Below are 19,023 nucleotides of genomic sequence, written 5' to 3' on the forward strand. Positions count from 1 at the left end.
TATCCCTCCCTCCCTCCAGAGGCATAGAGTGACTCATACAAACATTGACTGCACATCATGCAAGCGTCAAAACCAGCAGCAGGGTATGGGGGATGAGGGGAAGGTATATCAAACAGCATGCCCTGAAACCACCTGAGTTGTGCAAAACCACCAACTCCAGTCTTCTGCTATGGGACCTAGGGAAATTTCTTGGCTCTCAGGTCTGTATGCACTGCTTCAACAGATCCCAGTCCCATGCTGGGAGGAGACCTGGGACTTCTGCAGCTTGCTTTCCACAAGATAAAATTCTGGAATAGCTCTAACCCATCTGTGTCCCACCCCAGCCAGAACTGCAAGGCACGTGGTAGACCCCTCTCCCTCTGAAGCTTTGGCATAGCCTGTGTGACAGCACTCAGCATCTGGGACACTTGCTGCAGTTTGCAAGATAAAAACAGAGCAAGTTGCAATGAGAAAGGCATCTAACACTAACGTGGCTCTTACAAACACTTAAGTAACCCATAGGTTAAGCAGCTAAGTAAGTGCTAGAAGATGATCTGCATACTGCTTTATGGAAAAAAAAAAAGTCAAATGGAATAGATTTGTCACTCACAGTTGTGAATGGTGGTGAAAAACATCTATACATCTTTGAAACACATCAGCAATCAGATATGAAACAATACCTAAAGTGAAAACTAGTAAAAACAGTATGCTTAAATGCAAAATATTTCATAGCTGCCTTAACTCAAAAAATCTTCTTGGTTTTTTGGATGTTAAATGACTACAGATGATGATTTTTTTTTTTCATTAGTTTAATTATGTTCCTCATGGCCAGTAAAACATTTGATAGCTTTTACACAGGAATTTTCCATTAGAGTTTTATATGAAATGCTCACTGGTGCTGCAAAGGACAACTGTAGGACTCTCTCACTTCCAGGTTAAGCTACTTCAGAAACCGCAAGCTTTAGCAAGTCTGGAAAATGAAGTTTTTCAAGTAGTCTGTATACACCTCCACAATTCCAGAGGCTGTAGGGATTCATGCTCCTATTTCACCAGCATACCTTTGGGAAAAAGTCAAGCAATGTTTGGAGTGTAAGGTTAGGCAAGTATTTGTGAATGCTCTGCCTGTATACCTCTAACAAACTAGTTCTGAAGTGTTTAAAGGTTAGTACACGAAGAAAACAATTAGTTCTTAACACTAACCCAATTTTACTTTGAAGTGTCAGAGACCATACAGAATATAGAAAGTGTTTACCAGGCAGTTGTTTGGTTCTACACTTACGTCTAGCTGCCAGACTGCCATAAATGAGTAGCCAGAAAAGCAAGCTTTTAAGGTGTGAGCACATGGACAACACCACCAAGGTCAACAGCATTAGAAGTGTGAGTAGCATTGCCTATCATACCTACATTCTGCAGACTCATAGGCTTAATTTGCAGTATTTTGGCTATACTGGGATTTTTGAGAGATTCAAAAGCACCATTAGTGAGGACAGCTTATTAATAAAGTTATAATTCAAGCCTTATACACTACAATCTGAAGATTTAATCAACCTGTGTTTTTAAATAGAACACACACAATAAATTCATAGTTTACAAAAGAGCTTCAAAAAACCACCCACAAAATAGGGTATGTAAAATTATTCTCACTTATATCTGGTCTGAAAAATCTTACGTTCATATTTATAATTCACATCTAGTAAAGAAAGTCCTTTCTTCACAGAACTTGATCTTTAAAAAAATAAAAAAACCCAACCCTAAATCATCTGATGTGTATGAAACTTAATTCTAAGAATACCACTTTAATAGTAGTTTTAATGTAGGAAAACCAGCTGTGAAGTTCACCAAGTGACCAGACCCCTCCAGTTTCCAGCCTGGGTTCTGCCCAGTCTTGGAGACAGAGTCAGGCAGGAAGGTGACTAGCTAAAGTTTTATAATGAAGAAAAGATGACAAGCACTCCTGAGGTTTGAGGGAAAGAGACCATGGGCAGACATGGGAGAAGTTTCTCAGTTCTAGACACTCCTCATGCCAAGGGGCCTGGCTGTATTGCACACCTAGCCAACATGCTCTTTCCCATATTGCTCCTCCAGGGAAGTGTGACAGAGATACTACAGTATGACACAGGGGACCAACAGAGAACTAGGTAACTGCAGGGGGAACGGATGTTTCTGTTAACGTCCTTTATTTTTTTAGTTTTTAATAAAAGAGATCAACAAGGCTTGATATTTTGTGAACTGCGTGGTGACCACATGGAAGTCTTTCTTCATTATGCTGAAGGGGAGACTGCCTCCCAGGCAAGTACGTTCACAATGTCTCTTTTATTCAAAGCTAGCTCAAGAGGGCTCACAATGGGGTGAGTGGGCTGCGGATGACAACCTCTTTGCGAGAACAAGCAGGAATCTGGTGACGCACTAATCGCTGTCTTGAATTTTCACTGCAGAACCCCTCGTGTGCCTGTTTCGGAAGCCAACTCTCACCCTGCTTTGCTGCCACAGCAACACAGGAACTATCATGTGGGAGTGTTGAAAATGGATTTCCTTGCATTACTGAAACCAAGAGACCCCAACAGCAGATGGGAAACCAAGAACCACCCTTCTACCATCTTGTGGGCTCAACCACATTCAAGTCCCAAAGACACAGTTTGAGGCTCTTCCCCTTACCCAGCCTTAAAAAAACCCCACAAAACCCCCCCCCGCCCCCCCCCCCCCCCAACCAACATGAAAAAATCTACTAAGTTGATTTCTACATGGCAATGTTTTAGACTGGGCTCATTTTGATCAGTGGTTATTGTCTGATTTGTGGGCAAGGATGAGTTGCTGACTATCTCTCTTTTTAAATTTAACTGGGCAAAGATATCAAGAGAGTAATAAAGGAGTTATTCTGGGTTTATCATAAACAGAAATAAAACATTTCTTTATGCAAATCTTCTCAATTAATCAGCCTCAGCAGCACATGGAGCCCCAGGTTACACTGCAGAACCAGGCAAAAGGAAACAGCCATGCTGAAGCCAAGGCCATACTAGACAAGAAAAATACTCTTGACTTTTCTTCTCCTTTGAGGAGATCACCACTTTCCCAGCAGGGCCTTAAGCTGACTGGAAGACCTATAAACTTACACAGCACCTCAATGGAAAATAAAGGCTGCTATTGCGATTTGGGCTAGCTTTACACAGAGATGCTGTTGCCTCTTTTCACTTTACAAAAAAAAAAAAGGAAGAAAAAAAGAGAAATGGTGGAGGGCAAAGAAAGGCAGTGCAGATCACTAAGACATCTAATTATGCTTTGCTTTTTTTACTTGTAACAGATTTGCAGCTTTTTGACAACTCTACAAGGATACAGAGTTTTTAATTTTGCATTATAAACTTACACAGTCATACCTTGACAGCTAGTGAAAGAGATAATAGGTTGCTGAGACTTTGCAATGTAGAAAACCGAATCTGTGGGTGGTGTTTTAAAAGTAGCAGTTTCCCTCCTGAGAAGGTTACTATTGCATCTGTGGTTACAGGGAGAAGGCAACAGTTCACCACAGCAGGACACGCACTAAAAGCCCGCTGCTGCACACCAAGTGCTTTTGTTATGCTCTGTGCCAGAGGCAGAGTAAAACTTGGCCACCACAGGAATTCAACCTATTTTGTTAGTATACACCCTCACATAGTTTACAGCTATTAGTGATACTACCACATTGCCTATCTTAAAATTATATTTTCATGCAGGACAAGGAAAGAATGTTTAAGATGAGTCATTTATTAAGAAGGAAACAATTAAATGGGAAGTTTATAATTCCCCTCAGCCTAGACATGGTAGAATTGAAACATCCGAAAATGAGAATATCACTTAATTTCACTGCCTCAGTGTATTCTCTTAATTCAGAGATTATCTTCCTACAAAACTTTGTGGGGTTTATGCATTACACTCCTTATGCATTACATCTTTAATAGAAGTATTGGCTCAGATGCATAAAGGAGAGAGAGGACCAACTTCCTTGCAGTTAAATCAAGAAACCACAGTTTCCACTTCATGTGGGCTTTGTTTCAGGGCTAGAACACTTCATCATATGGTATTAATACAGAGCTAAGAAACCTGACCAGAAAGGCCTTAATCGTACTACAATTTTAGGCAAACTTCAGTTCAGCACCATTCAGTCTGGCAGTCATTTAATTGTTAAGTGGCAAGCAAAAACTTATTGTATCTGACATTTTGAGGACTGGAAGGTTCTCGATATTGTAGCTCAAAACCAGGAATATTTATGCAGTACCATATGAACATAATATATTTAAGAATTGAAATATGTCACACCTCAGGATGGATCCAGCAATGTGGTGTGGCTGCTTGAATCACACCATCCATGCACAGCATACCCAGTGATAAAAAAATTACCTTGATGTAAAATCTTACAGTGACAGAGCCAGAAGCAGAACTCTGTGAAGATCCACCTTTCCCCCTTGTCAACCAGAGAGCACATAAGTGTGGTTGACAAGACAGTGCCATGAGCAGGACCATTGTACCACAATGGTCTTCGGTGACTCTCCAGCTCTACTGAGGTTGTTCCCCATGACTACAGCTCCTCAGGGGCTCTGGAGGTTTCATGACCAGAAGAAAGCCACAGGACCATTCAATGCAGGACTGCTACTCCCTGACATTTGGCTTGCCTTTCAGATCTTTTACCTTATTCTGACTTCTTTTCTTTGCAGACCAGAAGCGTTGCAATTGTCAGATAAAGCTCTAACAGTGTAAAAATCTGCAATGGAGACATAAGGATGGGGTCTTATATCATAAGTTTTAAGCTGCCAGAAGCATTCAAATTCACCACCTCCACGGAAGGTCAGCGTTTCTCCAGTGATAATGCAAAGAATACAGTATGCTTATTTTGGTACTTTGATTTGCAAGCAAGTTAAAAGCCCACACTAGCTTAAAATTGATATGGAAAAACATTCATTCCATGTACCTACATGAAGTTTTATGCAGAAAAATAACATGGCAATTGGAAAAAAAAGTTCGTAGTCAAACTGTCTCTCCAAGAATTACTTGGTAAGCAAAGGGGAAAGGGAGACTGATTAATGGAGCAGCATTCCCTCTAGCTGACTTAAATTCAGCTGTATTCATTTATTTAACAGATGTCAAAGACAGCATTATTTGTCAGTTTAGAGTAATTTCACAAAGCAATCTTTAACCCTCAGTGGTATTATCTCCCTTTGCTTTCTGACCACTGCAAAGTCACTAAAAATGTAGTTAATCAGCCTGCTATCAATATTGACACCACTATGAGGGTGAAAGCAATGCATAAAACCCACATATTTTTCCAGGAAAATCATCTCCTAATTAAGAGAATACACTGAGGCAATGAAATGAAGTGATATTCTAGTTTTCAGATGGTCCAATTCCAGCTTTCCTAGAGTCTTCATTAAGTCAATCCACAAACACATTGATAAAAAACAAGCTTGCCTACAAAATTAGGCCTCCTGCATTTGATAGGCTCCCCTCCCCTTTTAGTTACACCTAGAAAATAATAATGTTGAGATCTCAGTTGAGGTGTCCCATATCTTGCAACCATATGTTTTTTGCCTTCTGGCCACTGTGTTTAAAAGAGAAAGCAAAGTGGATACTGTATGATTTTATATAGCAAGAAACGCTCCTCACTCAAATTGCGCTGCAATAAATTATCTTATTCTAAACCATCCTGAAAGAGTGGTCTTGCTGAAAGATGTCCTTTGAGAAAATACAGTGAAAGAGTAGTATGGAAAAGACATAATACTAAAGCAGCCTGGAAACTGGTTTAAAAAGCAATCTGTTTTTCCTCCATGCTTAAAAGAGAACATTATCGTCATCAAGCCACTTTTTAAAATCAATTGGATTCCATTTCTCCTTGGGGTGCTTTGATTCCTGATGCCTCCTCAAGACCTTTTCAATAACGACTGCATTTGCACCTCAATTTCATTTGACATTTGAGTTAACATACACATTAAATGTTAGTTGAAGGTAAAAGTACCTTACTTAACAGTTCCTATATATGAATGTAATGGATACATTGCCTTAATTACAGCCAATCCCCCACCCCAAAGAACAACAACAAAAAAAGCCCAACCACAAGCAGAAGCCAGAGCTGTAACACTGCATTAGTTTACCATAGTGTTGGAAACAAAGGATAGTAGTGGGCAAGCTTTCAAAATATAAATTTTTCTACTCAGAGTCCTCCTGTTTTCAATCAGTTACAGTTAAATGCGCATGCTCATTAAAGGCACGTTTTGCACAAACAGGGCTTAAAGTGCAATGAAGTGTTCACTTGCAAGTAAAGTTAATATGGTTGCTCACAAGTCAACATGATACAAGCAAGCGAAAAGGCAATATGGTAATGCAAAAGCAACACCACTTACCTGCCAAGAATAACATAAATAAAACCCACATTACTTAATTGTATTTTTACAAAATACTGCATATAATCTTTCACATTTAGCCAACTTAAATTGGCTTAGATCACTACCTTGTTTTTTGTGGGCTTTCTTAAAAGTTTCTTTTTTAAGGCTGTTAGCTGATTTAAGCATTATGGTCAAAGACCAAAACTTCCACAGTTTTGGTAAATATTTAGGAAAGTTATTGAATGGATGCCTTCAATTAGACTTTCTTGCTGAATGTAGAAAAGTCTCACTAACCACACTAGCCTGCATTTGAGCTACACAATACATGTGACTTCAGACAACCTACTTTTGGAAGGGGAGTCGGGGGGGGGAAACGCTACCTGAGTAAAGAAAGAGCAAATTCAGATCTTCAGAAAACGTCTTCAGTGATCTGCATGAACATTTGACTGAAGGGATGTTTTCTCCTGGGTATACAAGAATACGACAGCTCTCAACCCCTTATCCCTCACCTGCCTTCGTGTGTTAGTGTTCTGGTTTCAGCTGGCATAGAGCTAATTTTCTTCTCAGTAGCTGGTACAGCGTGTTTTGGATTTAGCGTGAAAATAACGTTGATAACACACTGATGGTTTAGTTGTTGCTAAGCAGCGCTTATCCTAAGTTAAGGACTTTTCAATTTCCCATGCTGTGCCAGCAAGCAGGTGTACAAGAAGCTGGGAGGGAGCATGGCCAGGACAGCTGACCTGAACTAGCCAGAGGGATATTCCAGACCATAGAGTATCATACTCAGTATATAAAATGGGGGAGTTGGCTGGGCGTGGCCAATTGCTGCTCAGGCATTGGTCAGCAGGTGGTGAGCAACTGCACTGTGCATCACTTGTCTTTCCTTGTGGTTTATTTCTCCCCCTCTTTTTAAAAAATATTCCCTTTCATTACAATTATTACATTTTATTACTATATTTTATTTTACTTTAGTTATTAAGTTGCTCATGTCTCAACCCATAAGTTTTATTACTTTTTTTTTTATTCTCCTCCCCATCCCACTGGGAGAGGGGAGGAGTGAGCGAGCAGTTGCATGGTGTTTAGTTGCTGGCTGGGGTTAAACCATGACGGTTGGGTTGGGGAAAGGGACAAAAGGAAAGAATGTGCACAGTTTGCTTCTCCTGAGGACAGAAGCCTCCTCTTGGCATGCACCACTGGAAAACAGCATTGATGCAATAATCACGTGGAAGCAAAGCATACAGGATTTTGAGGTATAATTAAATGACTTTCCCATTTTTTAAACTGGTCACATTTTTTCCCCATGATATTGATGACAGGTAAGTACAAACCCAACTAGCATTTTAAGCAAGTCAACTTGCAATGGACAGAATCCCATATTTGGATGTATCAGAACTATTCTGAGCTCCTTCTGCAATAGTGCACAGATGCCATCCAGTTTGGGACTCCAGATCAGACAACACACACCACAGAAAGGATGAACATCAAGGAAATGAACTATTAAGGCAGTCCTTTTCTCTAAAGGAAGTTTGGTTAGAAAGATCTGGAAGGTCTGTAAGTCTGTCCATTCAGCACCTGTCTTGCTCAGTAACTTTATCAACACTATCTGAATACGGCTATATGGTCTGAACAGGAGGAGGAAAAACTCCATTAAGAATGTTAATATTCATAGGTATTTTAAGTAAAGGCATTTATCCTTTTAGTAGCCTCATGATCCTATGAAGCGATTCTCCAACTTTACAGGAAGTAGTGCTACGAGGAGACCTCTACATCTCGGGTTCAGGAAAGCCGGTTATTACTTTTTCCAAGCCTTGGCTTGTTACTAAAAAGAGTGAGCGAGTGTGTGTAGGGGGGGGAAAGCAGGAGGGAAACCTGTATGAATACTGATGCATGATGACCTTCATGAGGTTCCAGATGAGATTCCAATTCAGTCTAAAGATCTTTCATTTTTTCCAGATAGAAAGATCTATTTCCTCTCTCTGCTTATGTCCAACTATAAGCTATTTTTTTCTACTTCTTAGCAATACCATTTACATAAAAAAGCAGCAGTGTCAAGCTCTTCCTTGGTTTTACTCAAATTGCTGCTTCCCTAGTGTTGATTCCACAAAGGAAGTCCAATTTCTGTACCTTAGGCACATATATATTACCAAGTGACAAGATGGGGCTCAGTATCACTGCAACATCTACAGCGTATCCACCAGAGCTACAAAAGACCTGAACAGTTGCAAAGACAGGCAGGTGAACAGTCATTACAATTAACTTCAGTAACTTCGAACTTGCATCTTTGTCTGGTTATCAGAAAGAGAAGAGTCTGAAAAAGTACCTGATGGGCTGCACCTTTGCTGAGTTACACAGACAAAAGTGTATCAATAGTCCTCACATGTCTACTCTGTAGATTCATGTCCCTGTTATAAGTCATGATAGTTGTTTTAGTGACTTTAAATATCAACTTTTCCATATTCCACATGTCCTAATCATCTTGCCAGTGAATATATCTTCAGCGGGTTAGAAAGAGCACAAAATGAACACATTTGCTGGTGTAAGGAGACAAATGGACATCCCAGTTCCAGTCACTGAACTGGAAGAAGCTTGTAGCCTCTTGAGCCATAAGATGTTTGAAAAGGGCATTTTCTCAAGATAAGAAAACTATCTAATATGAAAACTATCCCCCACGCAGTCCTAGAAGTCTATGAAGTCAAGTTTGATGTAAGTCATTGTCAAGTGTGGTAAGTTATATCTTGACAGCAAAAGCAACATCTACAGTGGACCATGAATTATCATCAACCTCCACTAAGTACTTAAAACCACATATCCTCTTAACTGGCCAATTGTTTTATATTTGTCAAGACATTGACAAAAATGATGCAAAACATTAAAAGTAAACCAACTCCATTATTGCATTAACTTTTCAAAAAATAGGACTGTATGGTCCTCAACAAAAACATTTACCAATTATTTCCCTACTGCAACACAGGGTACAGTGTCCTTTAACTGACAACAAGCAAGGCAGAAAATTGACTAATCCATTGATTTCTGTTTGTGTGTTTGAGATGGGTTTTAGCCATACAAATTTAGGGTTATCCAGAGCCAGAGGGTAGGTACAGTCCACCTGATAGATGCTCTGTGACAGAACTCAGTCACTGTTGTGACTAAAACCAAGTATCAAAGCTGGGGAATGAGGCCAAACCACTAGAATGTGCCTTCAGGAAGTTTGGGTGGTTTTTTTATGGTAGCAGCAAATATTACTTTACAGATCAAGGACTCCTGAATGATGTATACAGGCTGGACTTGAGCTAGTGTGCCTATAAGCGGCGTTATCTTTTGTTGGGTTCTGCAATTTACTAGTGTGACTACTGAAATAATTAAACCTGACTTATTCACCTGATTAAACCATTATATTGACACTCCTGAAGGCCACACATTCCTTTATGCTTTTAGACACAACTTAATCTACACTCAGCCTCAAGATACAGAAGTATTACAAAGTAATTAGCAATATCTCACTGGTTTGGATTTAGGTAAATCAGACCTTACGCTAACAGATATATTTAAAAAAAAAAATTCATTAAAGAATGGAAATAGGATTTGCCACACCAGATCAGGCCACTACTGTATCTAACATGGTATTTGCCTTTGGCATTGGCTCAATAACACAGATTGGCAAGAAAGTGACAAAGTCAGCCTAATTAAAAAAAGAAAAAAAGTTGCATAACATATGTATATAAAAGTGAAAGAGTAAAGGATAAGGGAAAGTGTATTGTCTTACATAAAGTCATGTAATAAATTATGCAGTTTCGCAAGAGTTAATTCACTGTTCAAGGTTATAACTCTGCAAGCAGTCCAAGGAACAATTAAGAACAATGCCAAAGTATTCTCACAAGCACTACAAGTGAGAGCAAATTTAGAAATACAACAGATAATGGTTTTGTGACAGATGGGGCTCCATCTGTCAAGCACTTATATTTGATAAAGGAATTTTAAAAGAACTGATGGGGAAAAAAAAACCAACTTTCCAGTAGGTGCAAGAAGAGACCTTCTTCAGATGTGGTTACAGAAGGGACTTAACCAAGCTACAGTTGCACTTAAGAGTTTTGTAGGGGAAAAACTCCATAGGCCTTCAATTCCCTCCACTTCCCCACATATATGGGCTGGTTAACAGACCTTAGTCAAAAAACTTTAACTAAGAAGGGGAGGATTTGTTTTTAACCCAGATCAAGTCATTGACAGGGTGTAGTGGGTAGTGGTGGTGCCAGTACAGCCAAAAGGTGGTACAGAAGACAGATGAGTGATTGAGAACAAGAACAGTGGAGTGTACCCTGATTTTCACATTTGCAGGAATACCAGTGTACTCATTTTTCTTACTCAGTTTTAACATTTTGGGAGATGAAAAGAGTTCCTGACAACATATATCCTTTAAGATGTTTCATGGTTATCAAGAAACTCCCCATGAGGGAATTATTTAAATCATCAGGAAATAATTCCAACATCCATTTTATTAGGATTAAAAGAAAAAAAAAAATCTTTCCCAGGCAAAAAACTGCTCAGTTCAGACTGATCTACGTTAAAAATCTACCTTCTTGTAAATAGACACAGTGGCTGTGTAATGGCATTGTATGGTCTGTTGAGGTCCAACAAAATTCTGAAGCAAAAGAAAGAGAGCAGAAACCAGAAAAACCCCAACCCATCCCCCCCTCCAAAAAAAATCTACGAAACTGCTTGAGAGAATTGTCCAGGAAAAGATTAACTTGCAGGAAAGCCATAGTGGACTGTACATACCACACTGGAGCAGTAAGCAAGGCACAAGACAAGGCCACACAGCAGAAAAAGGACTTGTTCCTGGTATCTACTTTTATTGCAATTTCACTTGGGATCAGTTTTCAACTAACAATCAATTTTGTCAAACCAAATGTAATAACAGAACATTCTTTGGCTGAAAAATAGTTAAAACACTAAATATTATTGAAAAAAGTTAAAGTAAACTTGGACAGACTTAGCTGTGTGGGGAACTTTGTGAAGAAGGATATTCCATAATCCAAGGCATTCTCGCAAAATACCGTAAGTACAATTCCCACCAAGAACCATGCAGAGAAGTTGAGCTAAAATAAAATATTATTAAATTTTAAATGTGGATGTGAAATAAAGGTAAAGGAGCACACTGAGTAGACTGAATTTCCCAGGACAAAGTACATAATTTCAGAGGAAAAGACTGACATTAGCTATTTCTGAGACCATGGGCTGCATCAAAAGAAGCATGACCAGCAAGCAGGTCGAGGGAGGTGATTCTCCCTCTCTACTCTGCTCTTTTGAGACCCTACCTGGAGTACTGTGTTCAGCTCTGGGGTCCCCAGCATAAGGAGGACATGGACCTGTTGGAGCAAGTCCAGAGGAGGGCCACAAAGATGATCAGAGGGTGGAACACCTCTCCTATGAAGACAGGCTGAGAGAGTTGGGTTTGTTCAGCCTGGAGAAGAGAAGGCTCCAGGGAGACCTTATTCGGCCTTCCTGTACCTAAAGGGGGCCTACAAGAAAGCCATAGAGGGACTTTTTACAAGGGCATGTAGTGATAGGACAAGGGGTAATGGATTTAAACTGAAAGAGGGTAGATTTAGATTAGATATAAGGAAGAATTTCTTCACTATGAGGGTGTAAGGCACTGGAACAGGTTGCCCAGAGAGGTTGTGGGTGCCCCATCCCTGGAAGTGTTCAAGGCCAGGCTGGATGGGGCTTTGAGGAACCTGGTCTAGTGGAAGGTGTCCCTGCCCATGGCAGGGGGGCTGGAACTAGATGATCTTTAAGGTCCCTTCCAACCCAAATGATTCTATGATTTTCCATAGACAGAAACTAGAGACTTCTGTTGCTCCCCTGTGAAAATCAGCAACACAATGTTCCCAAGCCAATACCTGTCCCAGGGTCCCATCTTTGGCACTATGAATGGCAAAGAACAAACTACCATAGAAAGCTTCTTGAAACAAATCAGACCACTTCCTCTCAAAAGCAATTTGATCTGTATACTAAATGAGCTAAGCTTTATTAAAACTTTAGACATTTTGCATCAAAAAAATCTAATGTTTCTAAAGTTCTGAATTACCTCTTTGGTGGTCATAACATCAAACTATAGCTATATCCTGCATCGATTAGCTCTCTAAGTTTGAGTAGCTCTCTGTTCTCATCCAAGTGTTGAGAATACTTGGATAGTCTATTTAAAGCTTCAACCTTTGCCACGTTATCACCCAAGTCTTTTACACTACAAATAAACACAAAGAAACCCACAGACTGATGTTCTGCAAGCAGGTTTGCTGAAGAACACAGCCACCATTATAAAATTTCATTCCATCAACTCGTTAAGATAACATCCGCAGTAGTTACACCTTTGTGTGATCATAGAATAGGCGTTTAACAGCTATTTAACTTTTCCCAAAATTAGGAGCTGCATTTACAAGTTTGGTTAGTTTTTTGTATTCCTCTTGCTATCCAGTGGTGGTTTTGTATTTGGGATTAAAAAAAAACCAAACCCACCACAAACAAGAAAGCAAATTCTTCCATATTCAATAGTCATTCAAATCAGCACTGAAATGCAGTTACAATATTTTTCCTTTCAGTCCTTCATCCACACATTAATGATTTTCCACGTGCACCAAGAATAAAACCGTAATTATTTTCAACAGAGTATGAGCTCTCTTGCAGCAAGAAGGGACAAAAGTGACTGGCATTTTAAAAAAAAAGAAAGTAATCTGTACAGAAATTATCAAGAAATACTAACATACGATCCCTAATAAACTGCAATACAAGTACAAAAGGAAGCGTAAACCTCAAGAAATTAGAGAGTCACTTTTTCAACTTCTTGTGTTGGTTTTAGTTTATTGAAATACTAAGTCACCTCAGGCCATTTTTAAAAAAGGATTTTTTTTTTGGTATTCCACTGAAAACCAAAAATGAAAACCAAAGGAAAAATATTTTAGCTGGATCTTCATTGTGCTATTACATCTTTTCTGTTTCTATTCTTTTCACTTGTTCTTAGTAAGAATGTTTTAAATTAGAATAAAGGACATAAAGGAATCTTGTGGGTAGTCAAATCCAGGCCTCTGTCACCACAAGAAACATGCATAATAAAAAAAGCTCAAGCTTTTCAAGTTCCATCTTAAAAAGGTAATTACACATCTTACACCCCTACACACTTGGCTGCTGTGCCAGAACCCCGTTCAATGGCTACATCTTTTACCTGCATACTTTTCTTGTGGCCAAACTGTCAAGTGTTATTCTTTCCTTAAACAGGTCCTTTCTACATCTGCAGAGAGCAATCACATTTCACTTTTCATTTTGCCAAGTTCCCTTTTTTTTTTTGTTCTCCATTAATTGAGATGCATCCTCTTTTGTTTTCTCAACTTAAAAGGTATTATCAAATGTTTGAACTGTTTTCCAAATAAGAAACAGAATGGTAACCAGAATTTCAGAGAAGCTGCTGCCAATGTCTTTACAATAGCATTAATATCACCCTTTCTGCTGAGGAGAACTCACCCAACACATTCTGCAATCACATCTGCTTTTTCCATAGCAGAATCACTTTGGTGGCTCATAAAACACCCTGTGATTGATCAATACTCTTGTATCTGTTTCTTCCTCTGTGACTAACAACTGATGAGCCTCCAACTTAAAAATTCTTGTTATTGGTCCCAAAATACACAAATTTATACTCTAATATAGTTGCCTCATGTTGTAAAGAATGTTATAAAATTAAAGCTTTATAAATGTTATTAGAAGTGTGAATGAAAACCCACTAGTAAAAACATTCAGCATCTATTCACAGGCTAGTGTGTTTGGTCACACAGGAATACTTTTGCAATGCCAAATGGAAGGCAAAATCCTTATGAAACATTACTAACAGCTTTGTTACTGCAAGTATGGTAAGGTTTGGGGTCCATAAGCTGAAGAGGAACAGCACTATTGCCCCATTCAATTATTAACAGAAGCTTATGTGCAATATTAACAAGTTAGAGAGAAAGATCCAAAATAGCTTTTACAAGAGTCTATCTATCAAAGTTTCAGCTTTGTAGAAAACAGCTGGAAAACAGTCATGAATGTTCTTTGTCACAGCCATTTTCCAACTCTTACAAATAAAAGAGCAGAAGTAGTATAAAATGACAGACAACTTCCCTAACAAAAAAAAAAAAACCAACCAAAAAAAACAAACCACACCAAAACCATGAACCCAATGCATCAGTTCTGGAGGCCTAAATACAAATGCAGTCTGAAGAGATGTTGAAGCCTTTATCAAGTTAAAAATTAGACAGAAGATTACAAGTGAAAATTTAAGATTCAAATTGCTAAAAAGTGCTCCTGATAAATATGATGCTCTCATGCTACCATTTATTTCAAGACCATTAATGTATATGCTCAGTGGAGGATAGGGATATGACTGGATGTATTTATGTTGTTTAATATTAATATGATGATGTTCATTTTGTGACTGCCCTTAAAAAAAACAGCATAAAGCAAGCACATACTTTTCTGGTAATCAACTTTGAAAAGAGCATTTCAACTCCATAAGAAAAGCAGAACTGTGTAACTAAGACCACAGAACATGAAGGACAGTAAGGCAAGCAAAACAATACAAAGATCTTGGGATAAAAAGGTTTAGGAAAGTTTATATGAGAATTAGCTTCCTATTTTTAACAACTGGAAGTACAGCATTACAGTAATAAATGCTGTAAATAGGTTGAACTGTGATGTTTCCATGAATACAAGTCTTAGGGATTTACAACTGATAACAAAAAGAAAAGTGCTTTTAAAAGGTGGTCCACTCTCAAGAACTGCAAAGGCAGGGTGTAACCCTGAGAGAAGCCCTCTGTGCCAGGCCATCCAGCAGCCAGGACCCCAACTGCACAAGTCCCCAGCTCCATGCCCAGCACCTGAGATGGGGAATTTCCAGCTACACGTCCTACTCTTGCAAGGAGGCAGTGACAATAATTCCTACTGCGCTCAGGAGCTCAAGCATCTGCTATTATCCAAAATCTTTTCCAAAATGGTGGAAAGGGTGGCAGGGTCTGGCCTTCAGACAACCAGCTCAATTTTCTCCACCCCCCCCCCCTTTTTTTTTTTTTTTTTTTTTTGAGGTACAGACATCTAAGTTTTGCAAGTACTGGGTGGGATGCAGCATTAGGTCACAGAAAGCTGAAAGTCAAAAAAGAACACAATGATATACTCTGACATGCTGATACAATCTATCATATAAAATGATTTATGTGAGCAATATGTACTAGAGGAAAACTAAGTTAATTATGCCATGAGGAAAAAAAGCGTGATTGAGCAAGTTCATCTGTAGTTCAAAAGCTAGGTAGCAACGAACATTATACAAACAAGAAATAAAGTTTAATAATTCTTTTATTATCTCCAGTCATCACACACTGATGTTTAGATGATTATTCAGGGCCTGAAGCGCCCGTTTCCTCCTTTCTGGGAAAGGAGGAAAAATTGAATGCAATGGAGCTGTGCCAGGTGGCACAAACTGACATCAAGAGAATAAACACAGCCCCACATGGCTTCACAAAGCTGTGAGCTCAGGCTAGCAACAGCAACCTTTTCTGTATAGGTAAATAACATTCGCTTCTGATTAGCCACAAAAGTAAGACTGCCTTTTGAATGGGATCAAATACTGTTATAACAGCTGTTCACCATGGTTACCAAAGGTATATGAAATGGCATAATCACAAACATCAGTAGCAGATGAAGATGCTCATACCCAAGCTGACTAGCACCATCCGTCATCTGCATATTATTACTTCTACAGCTGAAGGATTGCAGAGCATTACTTGAGCACATCTCATCTATATCCATGCAAAAGCAGCCTGGCAGTGACTCCATCCACCAATAGAGCTGACAGGTTTTTGGTGAAAATCAACTGAAGTTATCCAAACGGTAGAATAGCACTCTCTCACTAACTAGCTGATCCTGCTAGATCTGGAAGGATAATATGATCGTATCTCACCTGTAAGGAGGAAACAGTATAAGGAGTATGTTGTAAAATTGTTTATCAGGTAAGATATAGATGTCAACACATATGGCACTAAAAAAAACATACAAGCAGGGTAGTACCACAACTCCCTGTATATTACGTTCTACATAGCCACAGCTCTGGATAGACAGATGCAGTGTGAAAACATTGTCCTTGAGACATTTTAGATCACAGCCAACTGTCAAACACCCAAAATTTCCAGCAGTCCACCTTGTAACTTTACTGTTCATGTTTTAACAAATGCTATGAAAGCAACTCCACTCAAAATAACCTGGCATCCTGGCAACTTCTTGGCTCCAGTATGGAATTAATAATTTTAAGGAAACATGCAAGGCTTGATTTCCAAGTCAGATATCTTCTAGTAAATGAATAATTAGTGAAAGTTTGATAATTTTTCAAACACAAAAGTTTTTCCACCCTTTCTGGTCTTATCAGTAGCAGCACCTTCCAGCCAAGTTCAACTTGGAAAAAACAGCTTCAAATGTGGCATAATTACGCTAATATCATGTGTCACAGTTTTTCCTCACCTTGTACTTTATTGTAAAGATGATGGAGCCAGGCTCTTCTCAGTGGTGCCCAGTAACAGGACTGGAGACAATGGGCACAAACGGAAAACACAGGAGGTTTCCTTCAAACATCAGGAAACACTTTTTCACTGTGAGGATGACTAAGCACTGGAACAGATTGCCCAGAGAGGTTGTGGAGTCTGCATCCATGGGGATACTCAAAACCCATCAGGACACAATCCTGGGCCACTGGCCTTAGGTGGCCCTGCTTGAGCAGGGGGTTGGACCAGGTGACCTCCAGAGGTTCCTGCCAACCTCAATCATTGTGATTCTGTGATCCTAGCCCTCCACTATTTCAATGCCATCCTTTCCCCAATTTGATGGACGTTAATTGTACTTTATTTCCCCCCTTCAACTCATCTTGATATTAACTTAACCAAATTAAAGTCAGAGCAGTTGTACTGAGGTACGTACAAGTTGGAAAGCCAACTTTGAGACATGGATAAGACCTTTATGCCTACAAGCTTGTCTGCTGTTTTTCTATTTCACAAGCTGGTCTGAAAGATTACCGTTCTAAGAAACAGGACCATGTGCAAGCTACATTCATTTGGATAAGACTAGAGAAGGAAAGTATAAGGGATTATCAGGTTCAAACTAGCTTAACACTACAGTTCAGTTACCTAAATTCTCCTGAATACCAACTGGATAGGAATTATTTGCCTTTTTTTTTTCTGAACATTTGTGGCTCTGTACCACAAAGCGTTTTCAGCATCTCTGTTGGCAGTGACTCCACGTGCCCAATTTTTAGTTTGTAAATTTTTTTATTTTTGTAATTTTTTTTTTTTTTTTTTAAACATGAGGGCATTGGGACAACTGCTACTTTCACTGAACTCAGCCAGATGGATCAAGCTGTTGGCTCACTCATGAGCTATGACTTAACTATTTTAGTTGCTGTTGCAGATAAAAAGTATTGGGAAATTTTGCACTGGATAGTACAAAATTACTAATAATATTACTAATAACAGTTAAATGGTTTGAAACATCCTCTGATTCACAAATGGTGGAATCAAGCAGAACTCAGTTTTAAGATGAGGTCAATCAGATTCAAGAAGAGCTCACATGGCACCTGCTATAGAGATAACAATCCAGTCTGTTCCAGTCCCATACACCTACACTTTCATCGAGCTCACGATTCATATTCAAAACTGCGTTCCACACATATTTAGGTCAAACACAGAAGTTAACATATTGCTGCACTTCATTACCTCACCCCATCTACAGAGAGTGTTGTGGTCACATCTTGCACGCCACCTGTAATTTCTGCAGTAATACATTCACAGATCGGATGGCAGAAGGGTCATTTGGTATGATCCACAATATAACACTAAGGAATTTCACCTAGTCCCCACTTCTGTTCTGCGTACAAGCACCAGCTGCAACCATGCAGACCAAGCTACTCACTCCAAAAACAACATGCAATCATTTTGCACACCAAAAAGGAGACATAAGACAGCCTTCCTTTACTTTTAGCTAGCAAATATTTGCTTTTCATGTTCTGCAGTTAACAATCATCATGGTCCAGGTTGAAAGCAAAGGAGACAAGGTAGACCTATCAGACCAAAGAAGTAGGGGAAAAAAAGTTTAATAATAATAATAATAATAAAAAAAATCACTAATCCAAAAATCAAGTACAGGCAATTGCTGGTGCCTCTAATGGCTTTCAGAAAGTCAAACAAACACAGAGTACTAGCAAGGAAATCTGAAGTTTATGTAATACACAAAATCTTGAGGCTATTACCGAAAGTTACAGAGTGCTCCAAAGACTGCAGATGGCCCCTGAGGAAATAATTCTAAATAATAATAATAAAAAATTAACCAGAAATCACAAATTGCATTTGTTCTGGCATAAGACCTGTATATTTCTTGGAATTAAATATCTGTCTTTTTAATAAAAACATCCATCTCTGTTCATGCTGGGTTTAAAACATGAACAGAAGACATTTGCTAGATTAACACCCTTGCTATCATGTTTTAACTCTTTAAAGAATCACACAATAAAAAGTTAGCATCTGATTCTCATCAGTTCACAATGCAGTCTGAATTTATTTTTTTTCATAAAAAAATACTCACTTTATTCCTCACTCATAATATAAATCAAGACAGAAAGTTAAGAGTTAAAGCTGTT

The sequence above is a fragment of the Haliaeetus leucocephalus genome, unplaced genomic scaffold (genome assembly GCF_000737465.1).
Source record: "Haliaeetus leucocephalus isolate CR32 unplaced genomic scaffold, Haliaeetus_leucocephalus-4.0 Scaffold0, whole genome shotgun sequence".
NCBI classification, from domain to species: domain Eukaryota; kingdom Metazoa; phylum Chordata; class Aves; order Accipitriformes; family Accipitridae; genus Haliaeetus; species Haliaeetus leucocephalus.